We start from the raw sequence: 8,802 nt of genomic DNA on the forward strand, positions 1-8,802 counted from the left end.
GACATGAAAACAAACTTAAAATCTTACGATATTATTGGACCTATGAATTTCTTTACATTGTGATATGTATGTCTCTCCTTTTAGAAAATATTACTATACTTTAATAAAATTAAAAAGTACATTACTATCTTTAATATTGTATACATTAATAATTTAAATTTATAAAAATACCTTTTCTCTTATTTATTTATACTAGTTTTTAAATGGGTTATTTAAATAGAAAAACGCTAATAAGGATAGCTACTTTACTTGTCATATACACTTACTACTATCACATCCGCTTCACAAATAGCTCGCTAGCATAATTCAGAATTAACTCTCGACTATAACATTTGGATTCAAAGCGAAAATTTAGGAAATTACGGTTGTATATATGAAATATCAATATTATTAAATTCATAATGTCAAATTATATGTCCAAATTGGAATTGTTTTTAATCATTTCTATATAGGTCGTCATTGCTGCTCCTATTCAACATATCGTAATAATTATATTGTATAATTATAGCATTAATAATAATGTCGTATAAAATTAATTTAACTAAACAATGATGTTAAATAATTTAATTCAAGAAAATGTATTAAATTTCATTTAAATGTAGTTTATAATTTACTAAGTGCATAAGTTAATATGAATGTTGTTTAGTTTGAAATTACAGAAAGAGATAAATTTACATTTTGACACACATAAAAGTTAAAAATAACGAAATGTTATTTAACCAAAGGGATTTGGTTACCATTGCTGCTTTGATGTCTAACAGTGTATTATATAATCTGTATGATTACTACGAGGTTCTAAACTGTAAGTAAAAAACTTTGAATCTTCCTCTATCAACGGTAAAGTGAAGGTTCATTTGCATTTTGTACTTTAAATAGGACACTTTAGAACTTAGATGTAGCTGTTTCATAACTGTAGTTAAAGATGTCTCTGTAAAAAGTGACCAGAATTAGAAATTTATACTTTCCACATAGGAAAGAATGTTATGTGCATTTGAAATAGTTTAATAATTAGATTAATTTATATATTATATTTAATAATACAATTTTATAGTTTAAATGAAAATTTTCTTATTTTATCTGTTTTTTTTTTAACCATGTTCACTTTATATTAAAATAATTTTTTATCTATTTTAAGTTATTGCTAGATTTTTTGTATTACTTTTGAAAATATAAATAGAAACATTTGTAACCTTTTTTATAATTTTGTTAAAGAATATATAATATGTAATACATTTTTAACCTTTAGATGCGTGTAAATAAATTAAAAGATGGGAGAACAGGGTAATAAAACAAAATTAATTATACGCTATTTATAATTACTTCTTTGACGATTTGAGGAAACTTTTGAGACAGATCGTTTATTGAAACACCAAGAATCAGCCTGCATAATAAATATAATTACTATTTGCTCTCTTTGTTCTCTGAAAAGGAATAAGAAGTGCACACGCAGAAATTCAATTTCGACTTGAAATTGACAAAGAAAGGAAGTTCCGTTATCTATGTGCACCCTTGAAACTTAATTCGTTGAGATGAGTTTAATCTCTGATGTTAAATATCTTTGCTATTAAATCCCTTTCAAATATTTGTTAAGAAAAGGTCGGCTTAAAAGATCGATGAACCTGTCATTAAAAAGATATTGACATTGAGATTGAATTGCAAGTAGACATTTATATCAAATTAAAAAACTGTTATAAAAATAATTAATAACGCGCAAAAAAAATTAATCGACAAGTAGCAGAAATTTTTCAGAATAGAACAAAATTGAAACTGGCAATCAACTTTTCTCGATATTAAACGATATCGTAATTTTTGTTCAAGTTTCAACTTTGCAGTTAAAGTTACCCCCCGCAATCTAACTTTGTCCTGCGGTAGTTTGATGTACAGTAAAAACTTTAATATAGAATGTTCCCGTTTCTAATAATTTTTTCTTGTATAATCGTTCGTTATTGGATTTGTACGCTTTAACTCGTTAAATTTGTCGTGCACGCGAAATTAATCTTGCGTGGCTAGTTTGTTCGCGTAAACTTCACAATTTTTTTTTTTTTTTTTTTTTTAACACCACCGTATTTCCCGATAAACGCCGATAAATGCTCATCATAGGATCGACAAAGTGGTCATTTGGCAGCGCGTCTGTTTGCGTTGCAAATATCGATCCGCAATTTTCGATCTGTTGTCCGATGGATCGCGCCGTGTAATGTCACCACGTAGTTTCGAATTTCACGTGAAGTCGCGTGCGAAACGAGCCAGGACGCGGGACGAGAAGAGTGAGCGGGTTTTGCGAGCGACCGCGGGACAGGGAAGTGAAACGAGAGGGTGTGGGAGAGGAAGAGAAAGCGAGTAAAAGAGAATGAGAGGGAGAGAGATAGAGAATAAGAGAGAGGGGGAAGAAGGGAGAAGCAGAGAGAGAGAGAGAGAGAGAGAGAGAGAGAGAGAGAGAGAAACGAATGACGTCAAGAGAGAAGGAGACCCTTTGGTCACGATGGTGCGCGTCGGCCCTACGACCCTCTGGCAATCACCCCTTCTCGTATGCCACCATCCAACGCGACCCTCCCTCTTGTACCCAGTGTGCGTCCTCCACCCCTTCAGCCCGGTTTCCTTTCTCTCTCGCCTCCTCTCTCTTTCTGTCTTTCTCTCTCTCCCTTCTGGCACGATGTAAGCCCGCTCCGTCGATCAATATTACTCTCTTCGAGCGCACCACGGCTCGTCTGAGCGCCAACCGAGCGCTATCATATTAAGTTCCAAGCACTTTGCTCCGAGCACTTGGAGGAGCTCCGGCGCATCGCGAAAGTTTTCTCGCGCGAATACGCCGAGAACGTGCGATATTATCTGTATCTTTCATCCGTGATGGAGGTCGCGTCACCATTTTTACAGTCGTGCCCGGCCTCCATTTATTTTCTTCTCCGTGCGAAGCGAATGCAAATTTTTACTTATGCTCGATAAATTTTACGTCACCGGCTGCTGTGTCTCTCGTCGGTAGAAATTGCCGTAATCTTTCCTTTCTTGACATACACTCTCGATGAAAATTAACGTGAGCTTTCATCTCGAACGGGAACGATGTCAATTTACGTGAAATCTAGGAAAAATGAACGATTGAAATATATATACCATATATATATATCATATATATATATATATATTAATACGTGGATCTTAATTTTTTAGCCTTATATCAGAAAGTACGAAAAGTAAAAAAATTATTTTTAAATAATAACTTTTGACTGACGGAAATCCAGAGATGTTATATTCAACTTTTTCCATTATTACCCGCGTAATATCGAATTTTAAACAGTAAATATTTTTGTGTGAATTTTGTTATAACACCTCAAAAACCCCACTTTTTAAACAACAAAGGATAATTTTGCACAGAAATTTTATTTTGCATAAGATTTTATCTCGTTTTCGCATTTATATTTTTAATCGAAATCTTGCTGGGACACGGTAGTAAAAAGCTAAAAAATTAACTGAAGAGTACTGTCATTGAAATTATTTCATCGAACGAGTAATTTACATGCCTGCATGTATTACAGCGTAAAGTTACTCCCTTTTTTCTAGAATAAATCTAAACTTATCTTATGATAAGTGTTTCTCTTCAATTTTCTTTCGCATTTGAGAGACACGAAAAAAGCATTACGTTCCGTAGGCGTTTATTGCAAAAGCTCGCTAGCATCACTCCGCTAAGTTTTCTTTGCAATTTTATCCACTGAGATATAAGAGGTTGCTCGGAAACAATGCTATCGACACATATATAACGCAGACACTTTTAAAAGTTTACCTACGGACCGCGACTAGTTCTTTGACCCCTGCCGCGCCTTTTCCATAGCGATGACTGATCAACAGTCATTTGGGCTTAACAAATTCAGGGATCGAAGCTCAACACAGACATTTATTGTATACATAAGATACAACATAATTTAAGTTAATAAGAAAAAGAATAAAAAGTAGATTTTATAAGTTTAACATTAATTAAAAGCGTAAATTTATTTTTATCTTTATTAAAAAATTTAAAATTTAAGGATATAAGCATTTTAAAACCGTCAATCTAATTTATCATACGAATTGAGAAAATTTAGTGGTATAAATATAGTTCGATAGATAGTTTCTTTTCCTTTTCCTTCATTTGAACTTTTACAGAAAGTCATTATAAAGTAGGGGATTATAAAAACATTATAAAAAGGGGAAAGTCATTATAAAATAACGCTGAAATAGCGTTATATATTGAGGCAAGAAATACATTAAAAATGAATTATAACAAATCTTACTCGAAGAAAAGCGATAAATTTGAAAAATAAACCCTCGTTTTTTCTGAAGGTTAGTGCTATGATTTCATAAATAATATCGCTAAATGGTACCATAACTGAACGATAATATATTCTATTAATATTTTAAGAGATACTTTAATGCGCTGCTGCAACTGTTTTTTGACTCTGTTTTAAAGATTAAATTTTTTCTATTATTAACATATATTATCGAAAATAATAATAAAAAAAATATCTATAATAATAGGATATGGTGCAATTTTGAACGAAGTAACATTTGAATCCTATTTTCTAAGTTTAGGATTGAGTTTTTTCTATGTGATACGTTTCAGCATTCTCTAAATATAATGAGAAGATTACCAAACCTCAAAAATTGGATTCAAATTTTATTCTTTTCAGAATTGTATCACCATGTCCGAAATTGTATCACCTTATCATATATTTTTTGTCTACAAAATATAGCTTAATTAAAATCTATAGAGAGGTAGACTGTCATTTCAAATGCTGCAATTTGATGAGATTCTGCCATGATGAGAGATTCTTCCGCCGTTATGGATTCTGCAATGTTCGCGATTAGTCCATGTCCAAATAATTAGGCATTCCACCGTATTTTACAAATATTTCAGTATTTATGACACGTCCGTAAATACGTGCGTACGTATCTTGATTTTCGCACTGGTTCGATCAAATATTTTATGGACTATGAAATGCTAAAATCTCGACGCCGAAATTTGCATCTAATGAAATCGCGGGGCGAATGAGAGAGAGATGCGACCGTAAAAATTCTTCGTCGCGACGGGTGCCCCAAAATTATATGCCAGACCACTAAAAAGGCAAATGGTACTCGTGTTTTGAATACGCGAAACCAGGGGTCGCTATCCGGTCGTAAAAATTCGCGACACGGCGACCCACCAGCGTAGAAATGGCACTTAATCCGCGTCGCCGCGCCCGGAGTATCGACGTTTCGGAAAGAGCTCTCGACCCCAGACTTTTCGCAAAGTACAAATTTATGAACAGGAAATGGCGACGTTTAATTCAAACCACATCTCCATTTCTCACGAATTCTGCTTAAGTGGTAAAAATTAAAATCATACTGTCTATTTTTGGTTTCTATCATCTTTCTTATTAAAATAAAGCCTTAATTTTTTCTGTAAGGCATTTGTTATATTTATTATAATTATTACACTAATATAAAATTCAAATAGAAATTATAACATCTAGCTTTAAGCTGACTCAATAATAGATTAATTCGTCATTATTTTATCTAACGCGTTCCATTAAATACTCTATGGTTGCAAATACATGTTAATATAATAGCATGAATTTGAGTTATTAAATTAACAGAGAAAGCTTGTTCGTGTATCTACGCGAATTATCACATTTCATAACACGCTTATTGTATTTTATATCCTCTAGTATTAGTTATAATATACAATTAATTAACTCTAGGAGTTTGTCAAATTCTTCAAAGTTTATATGGATATGAAATGAAATTTAAGATATAGGTATACTGAATAATTTTGCATCCTGCAGTTTGATTGACGTAAAGAGAATTATCCATACATCAGAATTGCCACAAATTCCTCGTCCTATATTTTCTGACTTTCAGTAACATTTTGAAACTTCATGCATTTTTGTATTGATTTAGAAACCATTAAACATTTAGACAAAACAATTTAATAGTAATGTAAATTACTGTTAATGTTACTGACACTACTTGCATTTAATCGTTAAGTTGCACGGAAAAAAAGGATTAGCTGTAGGAGTTAATATATAGCTGTGGTAGCTAAAATGTGTCCTTAAAATTGCGATAGCTAATGCTGTTGCTGCTCAAGCTAAATTTATTAGCTATTTGCACTTATGTATGTAGCAACAAATTTTTGCTGCTAGAGATATTTAGCTGAATGCTACTTTGTCTGTAGAACTTTTAGGTGCATCGAAAAAATGAATATCCCACTTACATATAATATATTTTCCTCTAAAATAAGCGCCAAAACGATCCTCTTAATTTAAGAGAAAAATCATCTAAATTAACATTCTGTATATTCTTAACATAATGTACAGGATATCCTATTTTAAACGATCTCAAATATCTCTTGAACAATACGCTTTAGAGAAAAATATTTCAGAAAATATTTCAAAAGTTATATGATTTTAACATCATCAAAAACCGCGTGAAGCGCGCGTGTAGCGACGATCGCTTTCGCAAATCAAGAGTATATCATTAATTTAAGAGGAAATATTCTTATATCCATTAAGAGGAAATATTAAGTACATCTTTCAAGAATACAATTCGGTGTGATATCTTTTTAACTGCCTGTACTAATATATGCTTTTAATTTCAACTAAGTTTCATGCCACAGTGAATGTTTTTTATCTGTAATAGTCAGAGCTCAGTAATGACACTAAGGTAGATCTTACAGCTAAGTTTGATTCAGCTTTTAAAATTTAGCTGTTATTGCCAAGTGATTTTTTTGACATGTAGTATTCTAAAACTGCGTAGGTGTGATATACTCGTATCAAACTTCTGTAAAACCAAGAATTTATATTTTCTAGAAAGCTTTGCAAAATTCTTCGACTTTTCCCCCGATTTCCTTGACCGTTTTCAACTTCCCTGACATCTCCCTGATTTCCAATTTTGTAGCAACTCTGCATACGCGGGCAAATATACGGTGGACGTTCGTGCTGGCTGGTGTATTCATCGTGATAGGATCGATTCTCGCCACGGTGTCGTAAACCTTACCAATCCGGAGTAGAAACCGAGGCGCGCCTAGCGCAAGTAACGCAAGACACATATGTCCCTAATGCATTAAGACAACTTTTCCTTCTTCGCAGCGAATACGAGTGCAGCCCACTTTCCGCACGAAGTCGCGGATGAGGTTTCGGGCGTGAAGACGGCGAGACAGTTACAGACATAAGCCGTAAAGAGTAAATTTTACAGAAGAACGAAAGGAGGGAAAAAGCAGATGATATTTTATACGGTCAATTCCCCGTTTCCAAAAGGGATTCCGCGAAATCCTTTTTTTCCTTTCAGAAACGAGGAGAAAATAATACTCGGTTGTACCTGTCTACCCGATTACGGAAGAAACAACTTTGTAAAAAAATTGATTTAACGAAACTTTTCTATTTGAATAATTTATTCGCGAGTTACTTGCTCATTGAGCGAAACAAGTATAAAGAAAGCTCCTCTATATAATAGAAAATGTGAAAACTCGGTTTTATTATAACTTACGCGAGTTAAATTCGATATTGCTCTTAGTGTTCTAGATATAGGTAGATAAACGGCGATGGAATTCGAGGATTCGAAAGAGAGACATGATTTATGTGGTGCACCGATAACGTTAGGCAATCTGATGCGATGTGTCCGTACGATGCGCGTAAACCGTGTTTTTTTAACATACGTTGATGCTGAAAAGCGAGCGGACCAGCGGCAGGAATATCTCTTGACCTGACCCGTCGTCTCTCTTTCCCTCTCGCAAAACCGCGACGCGCCACGCCGATAATCCGTGACACGAATTCTCGTTTCGATTTTATAGCACGAGACGATTTTATTGTGCGACGCACGTTATCCGCGGTTATCGAGAGCAATGATAAATTTTCAGATACCATCTCGAATTCTTGCCTCGATATCGAGAAGCGAATGACACCGATGGATGGGGATATACCATGCGATGTCCCGCAGGGGATATCCCGCTTTTGTGTCGCGGCCATTTTAAAGGAGCTGATGAAATACTTCAAGCGGCTTATGGTCTATAATATTCTCAAATCGGCTTAAATTCACAAGATACTATAGTATCTGTAACTTTAATCTTACAAGATAAAAATAGAAAGTTTAGATCGTAAGAGTAATCCGTCACGTAATCGCATTTTCAGGCATTTTGGGATAATGTCGACAAGTGTATGAGGCTAGTTAAATTAAAGTGTGTGACTACAGTAGTCTTAATTTAAACATTTTTAATATTGCTTGCGGATAGTTTATATATATGTGTGTGTGTGTGTGTGTGTGTGTACAGAGTGTCCGGAAATTCGCGAATCAAAATATCATAGCAAGAAAGTTCTTGAAAAAATAAGTTAAAAGTGGTTGCCATTTTTCATTCCGAGCAGTAATTTTTGAAATATAGGAGTTCAAAACAGATCAATTATAGATCACGATTAAATCCGTCCGTGAATCACGCATTGATAGTGTTAGTAGTCGCGCATATTACGCGCTCAATGACATTAAACAAACAATCGTTTGCGTAACGTCAGTGTAATAAAAAACACTGCGTGTTGCGTAATATTACAATACAATATACTTGTTCCGCATTAATTGTATTGTATCGTATTTGCAATATCACATTCGTATATTTAAAAAGGGTTATAAACCACATGGCTAATGGTACGCCAATTTTACGCTAAATATGCATGATAATTATGCACATTATATGTGTGTATATGTTTGCTACACACAATGTTGACGTATATTAGCCTACATCATCTGAAGCCGCCTTAACTGATAACTTTACATTTTTCTGTTTGTCATATTTATTATTTAATATGATGTGAC

General features: G+C 33.7%; 1 protein-coding gene across 1 annotated transcript in view; it reads right to left on the reverse strand.

Annotated features, from left to right (window-relative positions):
- Positions 1-8,802, reverse strand: part of LOC108754560 — a 102,900-nt gene that overhangs the window by 92,962 nt on the left and 1,136 nt on the right. The gene's annotated exons all lie outside the window — the stretch shown is intronic.

Source organism: Trachymyrmex septentrionalis, unplaced genomic scaffold, assembly GCF_001594115.1.
Source record: "Trachymyrmex septentrionalis isolate Tsep2-gDNA-1 unplaced genomic scaffold, Tsep1.0 scaffold8, whole genome shotgun sequence".
NCBI lineage: Eukaryota > Metazoa > Arthropoda > Insecta > Hymenoptera > Formicidae > Trachymyrmex > Trachymyrmex septentrionalis.